The 13768-nt window shown below is 41.0% G+C and overlaps 1 protein-coding gene across 2 annotated transcripts in view; it reads left to right on the top strand.

Moving 5' to 3' along the window:
- LOC129852992 (trichohyalin-like) overlaps window positions 1-13768 on the top strand; it is a 39036-nt gene that overhangs the window by 20432 nt on the left and 4836 nt on the right. The window contains exons 1-2 of one of the 2 annotated variants that reach the window (XM_055918602.1): window positions 12076-12286; window positions 13666-13740. The exons of the other annotated variant lie outside the window; for it this stretch is intronic. The gene's annotated coding sequence lies outside the window, so the exon portion shown is untranslated. Of the gene's footprint in view, window positions 1-12075; window positions 12287-13665; window positions 13741-13768 lie in introns of those variants that run through there. 2 annotated transcript variants of the gene reach the window in all.

The raw sequence follows: 13768 nt of genomic DNA, 5'->3' as shown, positions 1-13768 counted from the left end.
ATGGTGTTCACCATAAGAACAGCTCCTCAGAGAGAAAGGCAAGGTACGGTACATACCACACCATGGTGTTCACCATAAGAACAATGGAACAACACGAGGGGTGTTGGACTGCTCATCATATAAAGGTACATCTCTCAACAGTGTTACTCCTTCAAGGCCCTGACCTGGCAAACACGCTCTTAGGAGTCTTGCTAAGATTTCTGCAAGAGCACATTGCCATGATGTCTGACATCGAAGGAATGTTCCATCAAGTACGTGTCCATGAAGATGACTTAGACTTCCTGCGATTCCTATGGAGGCCAGAATGACGGTACATCTTTTGGGTGCTATATCCTCTCCAAGTTGCGCAAACTTTGCACTGCGAAAGACGGCAGAAGACAACTGTGTGAAGTACGACAAAGAGGTGAATCAAACAGTCAAGTCAAACTTCTATGTTGATGACTGCATCAAATCAGTGGCCACAGAAGAACAAGCCACAGCTCTCACAAATAACACTCAGATGTGTGCTCTCCGGGTGGGTTCAAGTTGATCAAGTGGGTCAGCAACAGCCGCACTGTGCTGGTTTCTATCCCTGATGAACACACAGCCAAGCAGATAAAACAACTGGACCAGGACAGAGAGAAGCTGCCTGTTGAAAGAGCACTTGGAGTCCGATTTGAACATTTGAAAGTGATGCGTTTACCTTCTGAGTCACTATCAAGAACAGACCCCTTACAAGAAGAGGTATTCTCTCAACTGTCAGCTCTGTTCATGATCCATTAGGTTTCCTCTCCCCATTCATGTTAAAGGCAAAGCAAATTCTTCAAGAACTCTGCAAGCTAAAGTGTGGAAGGGACGAAGTCATCCCCAAAGAACACTCTATTTCATGGAAGAAATGGCTCTGAGCTGGACCAGCTGTCCAGATTCTAAATTGACAGGTGTATGATGCCTGAGAACTTTGGTCAAGTCAAGACCGCACAGCTGCATCACTTAGTTGACGCAAGTGAACAAGGTTATGGCACGGCAAGTTACCTTAGGTTCAAAACAGGTATGGAAAAGGTCCACATCCCATTCATACTGGGGAAATCAAGAGTGACTCCACTCAAGCAGATGACAATCCCCAGACTGGAACTTGATGCAGCAACATTGGAGGTGCAAGTGGACAGGATGTTAAGGTTGGAGCTCCAGATGGAACTTGAGGCAACTTTCTGGACAGACAGCCCGTCTGTGCTAAATTACATCCTCAACGATACCAAGAGATTCCATAACTTTGTGGCTAATAGGGTTGCTGTGATTCGTGACCTGTCGAAAGCAACACAGTGGAGGTATTTGAACTCCAAACACAATCCGGTCGACGATGCCTCGAGGGTTACATTCTGAAACTTTCCTGAACTCAAAGAGATGGCTCAAAGGACCAGAATTCCTGAAGAAAGCAGAAACACAATGGCGGAAAGACCCTGAGGAGCTTGGCTTCATCCCTCCGGATGATCCAGAGTTGAGAAAGGACATCATCGTGAACAGTACAAGTGTGGATGAAAAGAGTCTGCCGGCAAACTGAGTACTATTCAACATGGAACAGTTTGAAGAAAGCAGTTGCCTGGATGCTGAAACTGATGAGGCTTCTTCTACAGTTAAGCCAGAAAAGCCAGTTCTCACAAACTGATCCAGGATCAGAGATAAATAAACTCACTGAAGGAACAAATTGACAAGTTCAAACTGACGTTTGGAAAAGCGTGAGAGTGGGAGGAAGGTTAAGCAAAGCTGCTATGCCTACGGAACTAAAGAATCTTATGATCCTGCCCAAAGACTCCCACATCTCCAGACTGATCTTACTCCACATCCATGAGCAGGTTGGCTCCTCTGGGAGAGGTCACATGCTTTCCAGACTTCACCAGAGATATTGGATACCCTGTGCCAACCTCTTAGCAAGGAAGATCCTTAAGAGATGTGTCTTCTGCAGGCGATGCAAGCTAGAGAACAGAAGATGGTCGACCTTCCACAAGATCGGGTGTCACCTGATTTGCTGCCTTTCACCCATGTGGGCATAGATTACTTCGGCCCCATAGAGGTGAAGCGAGGCCACGTTCATGTGAAGCGGTATGGTGTGATCTTTACTTGCCTTGTGAGTTGAGCTGTCCATCTAGAAATTGCTAGTTATCTGGATACTGATTCCTGCATCAATGCCCTGCACAGGTTCATCTGTTGAAGGGGCCCAGTAACAAGTGTCAGAACAGACAATGGCACCAACTTTGTTGGAACACACAGAGAGCTAGAAGAAGCTCTGAAAGAGCTGGAACACAAGATTCAAAAGGAATTACTGAAGGAAGGAGTGACATGATCATTCATGGGGGGGTATGGTGTGGGAGAGGTTGATCCGACTGTTGGAAAAATATCCTCTATTCAGTCCCTAAAGAGCAAGTACTGGATGATGAGGCTTTGCAGAAGTCGAGGTGATCATGAACAACAGACCAATCACAACTGTAACAAATGACCATCATGATCTAGAATCCCTGACTGCTAACCATCTGCTTCATCTGAAAACAAAGCCAGTCCTGCCACCAGGACTATTCCAGAGAGGAGATCTATACTCATGAAGGAGATGGAAGCAAGTACAATATATCACTGACCTCATCTGGAAGAGATGGATACAGGCGTATATTCCACATGTAGGAGAGGAAGAAGTGGAACAAAAACTAAGAGAAACCTCAGTACTGGTGACCTTGTGGTCATCGTCGATGACACCGCCCCAAGGAACTCTTGGCTAATGGGACATGTGGTGGAGGCTTTTCCAGGGGTCAAAGGTCTTGTCCGGAGCGTCATGGTTAAAGACCAAGATCAACATCTTACAGGGACCTATCAATAAACTATGTCTGCTCCTGGAGGCAGCTGAGTGAGACGCACGCACGCACGCACTCGCACACACACACACACACACAGTGATCCATCTTTGAGTCAAGTGCACCTCTGATTCTTGGATGACAAACTCTTGACATTTTTGGATGTTGAACACTTGAACTCTGAGACTGAGATCAATGGACTCTTGTCCTATATGGGACCTTGTATATTTGTATATACACTACCGTTTAAAAGTTTGGGGTCACTTAGAAATGTCCTCAACCGGCAGCTTTATTTTTATGGCTGCAAGCCCTAAGTCGGGATCAATATGACAACAGCCAGTCCAAGTGCAGGACGCCAAATTCAAAAACCATAAATCTCATAATTAAAATTCCTCAAACATACATGTGTCTTATATCATTTTAAAGGTAATCATGTTGTTAATCCCACCAAACTGTCCGATTTCAAATAGGCTTTTCAGCGAAAGCACTACAAACGATTATGTTAGGTCACCACAAAACTAAAAATAATCATAGCATTTTTCCCAGCTAATGATAGCATCACAAAAACCAGAATAGAGATAAAATGATTCACTAACCTTCGATTATTTTCATCAGATGACACTCATAGGACTTCATGTTACACAATACATGCGTGTTTTGTTTGATTCAATTCATATTCATTTAAAAAAATCTGAGTTTACATTGAGGCTACAAGAATCACTAAATGCAAAAACATCAAGTCACTTTGCATAGCCCGTCGTTTCAACATGAATACTCATCATAAATATAGATGATAATACAAGTTATACACATTGAGTTGTAGATATACCTCTCCTTAATGCAACCGCAATGTCAGATTTTTAAAAAACTTTAAGGAAAAATAACTGCACGCTATAATCTGAGACGGCGCTCAAATTAGCATGTCACAGCTGCACAGATAGCGTCACTATAAACAACAAAATATATTATAAATATTTCATTACCTTTGTTGGTTTCAATCAGAAGGCTTAGCAGAAACTCCAGGTCCACAATAAATGTTTGTTTTGTTCTAAAAATGTCCAATTGTTAGCGCGTTTGGTAAACATATCCAAATGCTAATTCTGGTCAGCTTCATATCGGACAAAAACTTCAAAATGTGATATTACCGGTCGAAGAAACATTTCAAACTAAGTACTGAATCAATCATTAGGATGTTTTTAACATATAGCTTCAATAAAGATCCAACCGGAGTATTCCTTCGTGTTCTTGTCTGCGTGAGCCATGGAACGCAAGTGACTTGCATGAAGAAAATGCATGATCAGGAAATGGGTGCTTGATGGACACCTGACTGATTCTGCTCTCATTCTCTCCCAGAACACCATAGAAGTCTCACTGGAATTTCTATTTATTGCTGACATCTAGTGGAACCCCTAGGCAGTGCAACCCCTGCCATAGGTCATTTGGAATTCTTTTGGGACTCTGTTGAATACAGACAATCTCAGATTTCTGACTTCCGGTTTGATTTCAACTCAGGATTTTGCCTGCCAATATGAGTTCTGTTAATCTCAGAGAAATAATTCAAACAGTTTTAGAAACTTTGGAGTGTTTTCTATCCAATATTAATAATAATATGCAAATATTTGGAACTATGACTAAGGAACAGGCCGTTTGAAATGGGCACCTTTCATCCAAGCTACTCAATACTGTCCCTGCAGCCATAAGAAGTTAATAGTACCCGCAAAACACCAGTCTCAACGTCAACAGTGAAGAGCCGACTCCGGGATGCTGGCCTTCTAGGTAGAGTTGCAAAGAAAAATCCATATCTCAGACTGGCCAATAAAAAGAAAAGATTAAGATGGGCAAAAGAACACAAATACTGGACAGCGATATGGCTTTTTCTTTGCAACTCTGCCTAGAAGGCCAGCATCACGGGGTGAAGCTGCCAGTTGAGGACTTGTGAGGCATTTGTTTCTCAAACTAGACACTCTGATGTACTTGTCCTCTTGCTCAGTTGTGCACCGGAGCCTCCCACTCTTTCTATTCTGGTTAGAGACAGTTTGCGCTATTCTGTGAAGTACACAGCGTTGTACGAGATCTTCAGTTTCTTTGCAATTTCTCACATGGAATAGCCTTCATTTCTCAGATCCAGACTGACGAGTTTCAGAAGAAAGTACTTTGTTTCTGGCCATTTTGAGCCTGTAATCGAACCCACAAATGCTGATGCTCAACTAGTCTAAAGAAGGCCAGTTTTACTGCTTCTTTAATCAGAGCAACATTTTTCAGCTGTGCTAACACAATTGCAAAAGGGTTTTCTAATGATCAATTAGCATTTTTAAAATGATAAACTTCGATTAGCTAACACAATGTACGATTGGAACACAGGAATGATGGTTGCTGATAATGGGTCTCTGTACGCCTATGTAGATATTCAATTTTAAAAAATCAGCCATTTCCAGCTACAATAGTCATTTACAACATTAACAATGTCTACACTGTATTTCTGATCAATTTTATGTTATTTGAATGGACAAAAAAAAGGCTTTTCTTTCAAAAACAAGGACATTTCTATGTGACCCCAAACTTTTGAACGCTGGTGTAGCTATGAACCGTAATAGTGCTCTGGTATAGAATGTTTTGTGAATTGTCTCTATTTTTGGACTATTAAGTAAATGTTATTTATTCAGTGCAGTTAACAATTAGGGGCCTGTATGTTAGAGCCGATGTGGACATATTTGTATAAAAGACAGAACATACAGAGCTCCATGTACGTGTAAATATATGAAATATGAATGTATATGATGAAATATCAGGTACCTTGATGATTTATATTGACCTGATTGAGATATATTCCTTTGTTATAAGTGTACCTTAGTTTTTAGCTTCCCCTCTTGACCGTTCATTGTACTGTGGTCGGTGTGTTAGTGACAGGATAAAGGCAGGAAGTTGGGCCTTTGGGGAAGGGGGAGTCCAAGCTAGACTCGGGAGTGGGGGAGGGGGAGTCCAAGCTAGACTCGGGAGTGGGAACTTCAAATGTGGACTGTATGTGTCTGAAACAACCCCGCTTCAGGCTTGGGGAGTGGTTCTGGTCAAGAGGAAAGGAAGCCACTACAATCGTCATAAATATGGAAGAACTCTTCAGATTGTTTTGGCTGGGAAGCATGCAGACGCCTTAACTCAGCCTCCCATAAACTCAGCCTTTACCCCCAGCCCTGTCCCCTGCACACCCTAACCCAAACTCAGCCTTTACCCACAGCCCTGTCCCCTGTCCCCTATACACCCTAACCCAAACTCAGCCTTTACCCCCAGCCCTGTCCCCTGCACACCCTAACCCAAACTCAGCTTTTACCCCCAGCCCTGTCCCCTGCACACCCTAACCCAAACTCAGCCTTTACCCCCAGCCCTGTCCCCTGTCCCCTGTCCCCTGCACACCCTAACCCAAACTCAGCCTTTACCCCCATCCCTGTCCCCTACACACCCTAGCCCAAACTCAGCCTTTACCCCCATCCCTGTCCCCTACACACCCTAGCCCTAACTCAGTCTTTACCCCCAGCCCTGTCCCCTGCACACCCTAACCCAAACTCAGCCTTTACCCCCAGCCCTGTCCCCTGTCCCCTGCACACCCTAACCCAAACTCAGTCTTTACCCCCAGCCCTGTCCCCTGTATACCCTAACCTAAACTCAGTCTTTACCCCCAGCCCTGTCCCCTACACACCCTAACCCAAACTCAGTCTTTACCCCCAGCCCTGTCCCCTACGCACCCTAACCCAAACTCAGCCATTACTGTACTTTATCTTCAATGATACTCTCTTCTCAGACAGTAAATGACCACCAGTCAGCTACATTTATTTTGTTAGGAGGGGATGGAAAAGCATTGAGACTATTTGTCATGGAAGCAATTTCACTCATTTACTCATGTGAATGGGTCCAAAGAGATAAGAGAAGCTAATATTGATAGGCACTGTTAAATCTTTACAGCTCAGGATAATATGACTATAATTAAAGAACATCACTACCATCTGCTGGCTGGATCGGTCTTCTGATTTGAATTGAAACAGTTTTTAGAACTTTAGAGATGATTAACTAAGATATGATGATAGAAGACAGCACCATGCTGTATGATAGCATAAACCCTCTAATGTTGGTCACTAGTTAACAAAGTCACAAACCCTGCCCATTTCTACATTTTACCAGACGCTCTGTAGTGAGTCCATTCATTTTCATACTTTTTTAGTAATTGAAACCACAACTCTGGCATTGCAAGCACTATGCTCTACCAACTGAGCTACATTCTTACATTCTGATTTTAACCCTAAACCACACTGCTAACCTTATGCCTAACATTAAACTAAGATCAGAAATGTATATTTCTGTTTTCATGACATTTTACGATAGGCCTGTAGACAATTTGGACTTTGTGACTGGGTTTTCTAATAACCAGAGAGGCTGGGGGGAGGAGTTTACTCCAAGTGCCTGTGCAAAGGTGAAGGTGAAAGTTGTGTCTCAGTATAGACCTGAGGTGTAGATAGTTCTGTAAAAACGTGTAGATATGCACATATAGTGACTATTAGAATGGTTGTGGATTTAAATCAACTATTTTGAATGTGAAGTGGAAGACGTGAAGACCAGTAAAGGTAAGAGGAGATCTCAGTATATTTAACTTTCCAAACTAGACACAACAGTCCTGTTTTAAAATAATGAGGACTGGAGAAAGAGGAAGTGATGTTTGTATCTGTGTGATTGAGCAAAAGAGAGAATTTGATGAATGGTAATGATGTAAATATGAATGTTTTCTCTTTTTATTGCAGTTAAAATGGCAGAGTCCAGAGTTCATAGTAAGTCACCATGCTATAATTAATGATTAACTTTTCTTTCATGTATCTGGGAGACCAGAACTAAACTAACTATTGAAAATGAAATGTGTTTGTGATTTTATTTGTCTTCATGTGTAAATGTGTGTCTGGATGAAATGTGTTTGTAACATGAGGAGTTGTAGCTGAGTTTGTGTCTGTGAGAAACAGCTCTACTGCTCCACAGTGACCTCTCCCTCCAAACATCTATTTTATTATAGAACCCATTTAATCCAGTCGGACACAATACGGAAGAAAATAAACCTTTTGTACTTTACTGGCTCTGGAGAAGTTAAAGTTGTAGATATCAACAAATAATTCGGGCTCCTGAGTGGCGCAACGGTCTAAGGCACTGAATCTCAGTGTGTTAGGTGTCTGTACAGACTCTGGTTCAAATCCAGGCTGTATCACAACCTGCCATGATTGGAAGTCCCATAATGGCAGAGCGCAGTTGGTTTGTGTCATCCAGGCTGTCATTGTAAATAAGAATTTGTTCTTAATTCACTTGCCTAGATAAATTAATAAAGGTTAATTAAATCAAATATTTATCAAGAGCAATTAGGATTAAGTGCCTTGCTCAAGGGCATATCAACAAATGTTTTCCTAGTTTCCTCAGGGATTCAAACCAGCGACGTTTCTGTTACTTGCCCAATGCTCTTAAGTGCTAGGCTACCTGCCAAACATGTCTGACTAATGGGAAAATACAGAGCCTCTAATTTATTCTATATATTTAGTCATAGCAGATCCTTTTCTTTCTTCAGTAGATTTAAGTTGAGTTCAGTTCAGGATTTACTTGTTCTGATGTTACAGATGATTTAACCATTATCAATTAACCTTTACTGATGTTTAAATCAGAGATTTTTACTGTAAAACATCACAGTTTGTTATTTCAGGGGGAATTGGCCATGTATAGACCCATAAAGTGAATTAGTATAATAATTGAAGTGATATTTAATGTTATTAGGTTTGTTTAGTGTCTCTTGCACAATGGTAGACCTGGTTAGTATGAATGTTGAGGCTTGGACACTGGGGTAGACCTGGTTAGTATGAATGTTGAGGCTTGGACACTGGGGTAGACCTGGTTAGTATGAATGTTGAGGCTTGGACACTGGGGTAGACCTGGTTAGTATGAATGTTGAGGCTTGGACACTGGGGTAGACCTGGTTAGTATGAATGTTGAGGCTTAGACACTGGGGTAGACCTGGTTAGTATGAATGTTGAGGCTTGGACACTGGGGTAGACCTGGTTAGTATGAATGTTGAGGCTTGGACACTGGGGTAGACCTGGTTAGTATGAATGTTGAGGCTTGGACACTGGGGTAGACCTGGTTAGTATGAATGTTGATGCTTGGACACTGGGGTAGACCTGGTTAGTATGAATGTTGAGGCTTGGACACTGGGGTAGACCTGGTTTGTATGAATGTTGAGGCTTGGACACTGGGGTAGACCTGGTTAGTATGAATGTTGAGGATTGGACACTGGGGTAGACCTGGTTAGTATGAATGTTGAGGCTTGTGCACTGGGGTAGACCTGGTTAGTATGAATGTTGAGGCTTGGACACTAGGGTAGACCTGGTTAGTATGAATGTTGAGGCTTGGACACTGGGGTAGACCTGGTTAGTATGAATGTTGAGGCTTGGACACTGGGGTAGACCTGGTTAGTATGAATGTTGAGGCTTGGACACTGGAGTAGACCTGTTTTATATGAGTATGCCCATGGATTTCCCTGGTTTATAATGGGGTGTAGGGATACACAAGGTTCATACAGGTAATGGGGCTGGATGGACGTCTATTGCCCAATCAAATCCTTTCTGGCAACAACGTTTGTGGTAGAAACAAGAGATTGGGGCTGGATCACATGTGTTATACCACTGTAATATTAGTTTATCTATGAAATGATTAGTGTATACAGGTCAGAGGTCACAGGACTAAAACATGCTGATAACAGGGTTGGGGTGTGCAGTGAATAGCTGGATATAGGTTACTGTTGGTGACTTGGGGAATACAGGCCTAAGGAAAGTGGGTAACAGGGCTGAGATAGGAAAGTAACAGGGATGAGGTGTATTGGCAAAGGAACTGGGGTCTTGAGTAACACACAGGTCATTTAGGGCCAGGATATGCCTGTATCTGTACTTGATTGTATATATTGAGGGTATTGTCATGTGGGTGTTAGGGTTAGGGCATGGGGGTAACAGGGCTGGGGTGTGTGGGTCATTGAGTTTAGGTGTGTGGGTAAGTGGACTGAGGTATATAGATATTGAGGTTGAGGAATAGGGATACATATCTGTTTATGTTATTATAAACAGAGCACTCTGTCACAATTGTGACCAATAATAAAACATACTTTTAAATAAATAAATAATCAAAATGGATGACATGTTAGGCTTACTAGTGACATAAGATTAGCATAGTGGCATGTCTGGGAAAGATGTGGGAACAAATGGGATAATATCATTCTAGATTGTAGCATCACATTCTTCTATGACATATATACTTTCCTTCAAATGAATATGTCTGTCTGGGATTGTGGGGGTTGTATTTTAGAATTGACATGGTCCTGGTTGTTGTATGTCTATTGTAGTTTTTAATTCAGCTGTGTTTATCAATGTACTGAGAGGATTTGTGTTCCTGACACAGATGATGTCATTAAACATGAAATGTTCTCTCTTTCTGAACAGATCAGTTTAAACTCACCTCAGAAGACAATGTGTGGTCTGATGTTGGTGAAGAGGTCACCCTACCCTGTCACCTCTCACCTGACACCAGTGCTGTTGCCATGACGATCAGGTGGTTTAAAAGGACAAAGTGTATTTACCTGTATCAGAATGGCCAGGTGACAGAGAGGAGTGACTATGAGGGCAGACTGAGTCTGATCACCCAGGAGCTGGAGAGAGGCAACGTGTCTCTGAGGCTGAGAGACTTCAGGAGGTCAGATAGAGGAGTCTACGTATGTCAGGTCATCCATGGAGAACAGAAGGAGGAGGCTGCAGTGGGTTTATGGGAGAGAGAAGGTAAGTGTTCTAGAACTCCAGTAATGTTTCTAAACACCTAAACAACAACAATAACAACCAGTCTCTTTCCCTGTACAGAACACTTGTACTTTCTCATGTAGGTAGGAGTCCATAGTAGGAGTTACAGATGAATAGACTAGATTCATTCTGAATATCAACTAGTTACAATGCATATTACCATCACTCTGAGCTTTGAGCTGGTCCTAAAGCATTAGAACCATTCCAACATTACTGTCACGTCCCTTGATTGTCATTAGTAATGAATGTGATGAACACTCATACCCCTCTGATGTATATCACATCACTATGGTATATGAGAGGATAATGTGACAGATGGTGATATGAAGGTAATGATAATAACTAATGTATTCTGTTTTACATGATCATTATTCATGACTCTCCATCTTCGATAATGGATGATCAGTACGGGGTGAGTAATTTCTTATTTGTCTGTTTTGTTTATTGACAACCAATAACACAAGACAAAGAACAGACCAGAGTGTTAATCTGATACTATAAAAACTACAGGCCTTGTGAACAGCAGTGTGTCTTCTTCAAGGCTACAAATTAAATCAGTTTCTTTACATTTATCAATACTCTCCCCAAATGTTCTCAAGGTAGGTTGGATTAAGATGTATAGATGTTCTTCCAATTATACAGAATTTTCATATCAAAGTCCTCCCAGAATATATCTGCTATAGAGGTCAATATTTCACATAGTTCTCCCACAATATTTTTTTACATAGAGCTCAACATATCACACTCCAAAATGAACATGGAATCAGCTTGAATTGTCACGCCCTGACCTTAGAGAGCCTTTTTATTTCTCTATTTGGTTAGGTCAGGGTATGATTTGGGTGGGCATTCTAGTTTTTCTATTTCTTTGTTGGCCGGGTATGGTTCTTGTTTTTGGTTAGTTGCTGTGTTAGCGCTACAAAACTTTACGTGTCGTTTATTCTTTCTTGTTTTTGGTGTTGATTTAATAAATTGATGATGTACGCCTACCACGCTGCACCTTGGTCCAATCCATCTTTCAACGAACGTGACATGAATTCAGTTTGATGTCCTAGTATGAATCATTCTGTGATGTTTAGACTGTTCCAATAGTAGCACTGCTTACATCCCTTTCCCTAGATGTACATTAGTAATGAATGTGATGAACAGTCATATCAATATGATGTATGGTATTTGATTGAGTAATGTGACTGAAATTGGATTGAATGTAACTGTAATAACTCATACATTTTGTTATACATTATCAATATTCATTACTCTCCATCTTGGATAATGGATGATCAGGAGCATTACCATAAACCTCCCACAATATATCTGCTATATAGCTCAACATTTCACACACCAAAATTAAAATAGAATCAGCTTGAATTTATCTTGATGTCTTATTATGAATCATTCAGTCATTCTCAGACTGCTCACATAGTAGTGCTGCTTACATCCCTTTCCCTAGATGTACATTAGTAATGAATGTGATTAACAGTCATTACAATATGATGTATGGTATTTCATTAAATTATGTAATGAGACAGAAATTCAATGAACAATAATAACTAATGCATTCTGTTTTACATGATCATTATTCATGACTCTCCATCTTGGATAATGGATGATCAGCATTAGGTGAGTAATTACTTATGTCTGTTTTGTTTATTGACAACCAATAACACAATACAAAGAACAGACCAGAGTGTTAATCTGATACTATAAAAACTACAGGCCTTGTGAACAGCAGTGTGTCTTCTTCAAGACTACAAATTAAATCAGTTTCTTTACATTTATCAATACTCTCCCCAAATGTTCTCAAGGTAGGTTGGACTAAGATGTCAGATGTTCTTCAAATTATCCAGAATTTTCATATCATAGATCTCCCACAATATATCTGCTATAGAGGTCAACATTTCACATAGCCCTCCCACAATATTTCTTCCATAGAGCTCAACATTTCACACTCTAAAATGAACATGGAATCAGCTTGAATTGTCATGCCCTGACCTTAGAGAGCCTTTTTATTTCTCTATTTGGTTCGGTCAGGGTATGATTTGGGTGGGCATTCTAGTTTTTCTATTTCTTTGTTGGCCGGGTATGGTTCTTGTTTTTGGTTAGTTGCTGTGTTAGCGCTACAAAACTTTACGTGTCGTTTATTCTTTCTTGTTTTTGGTGTTGATTTAATAAATTGATGATGTACGCCTACCACGCTGCACCTTGTTCCAATCCATCTTTCAACAAACGTGACATGAATTCAGTTTGATGTCCTAGTATGAATCATTCTGTGATGTTTAGACTGTTCCAATAGTAGCACTGCTTACATCCCTTTCCCTAGATGTACATTAGTAATGAATGTGATGAACAGTCATTCCAATATGATGTATGGTATTTCATTAAATTATGTAATGAGACAGAAGTTCAATGAACAATAATAACTAATGTATTCTGTTTTACATGATCATTATTCATGACTCTCCATCTTGGATAATGGATGATCAGAACATTTCCTGGGTGAGTAATTACTTATTTGTCTGTTTTGTTTATTGACAACCAATAACACAAGACAAAGAACAGACCAGAGTGTTAATCTGATACTATAAAAACTACTGGCCTTGTGAACAGCAGTGTGTCTTCTTCAAGGCTACAAATTAAATCAGTTTCTTTACATTTATCAATTCTCTCCCCAAATGTTCTCAAGGTAGGTTGGATTATGATGTCAGATGTTCTTCAGATTCTACTGAATGTATATTCCATAGAACCCTGCCTCCTGACACAATATCCTGTATCTGCCATAGAGCCCAATGCTGGTTATCACTAACAATGAACATAATCATTTGATCAGAGATAGGACAACAACTAAACAACATTATTTATGAAGTTAACCAGATCTCATTGGCGCCCACGGTCCCTACATGAGGGGGGCTTAAGTGACAGGAGGAATCTGATTGGTCCTGTTTGTTCTGTATATAGTGTAGTCTACTACACAGAACTCACCTCTCTGTTTTACACCATAGGATCAGGATTAGGGTATTTACAACATGAGACCCAGAAGGAGAAGCTAAAGAGAGCGGAATCAGCTGGTGAGCTTGGTAAGTATGAGAGAGTCTGGAGGAGAGA

Source organism: Salvelinus fontinalis, chromosome 4, assembly GCF_029448725.1.
Source record: "Salvelinus fontinalis isolate EN_2023a chromosome 4, ASM2944872v1, whole genome shotgun sequence".
NCBI lineage: Eukaryota > Metazoa > Chordata > Actinopteri > Salmoniformes > Salmonidae > Salvelinus > Salvelinus fontinalis.
Note: the sequence above shows the minus strand (reverse complement) of the source record. Positions and strands in the feature narration are given on the sequence as shown.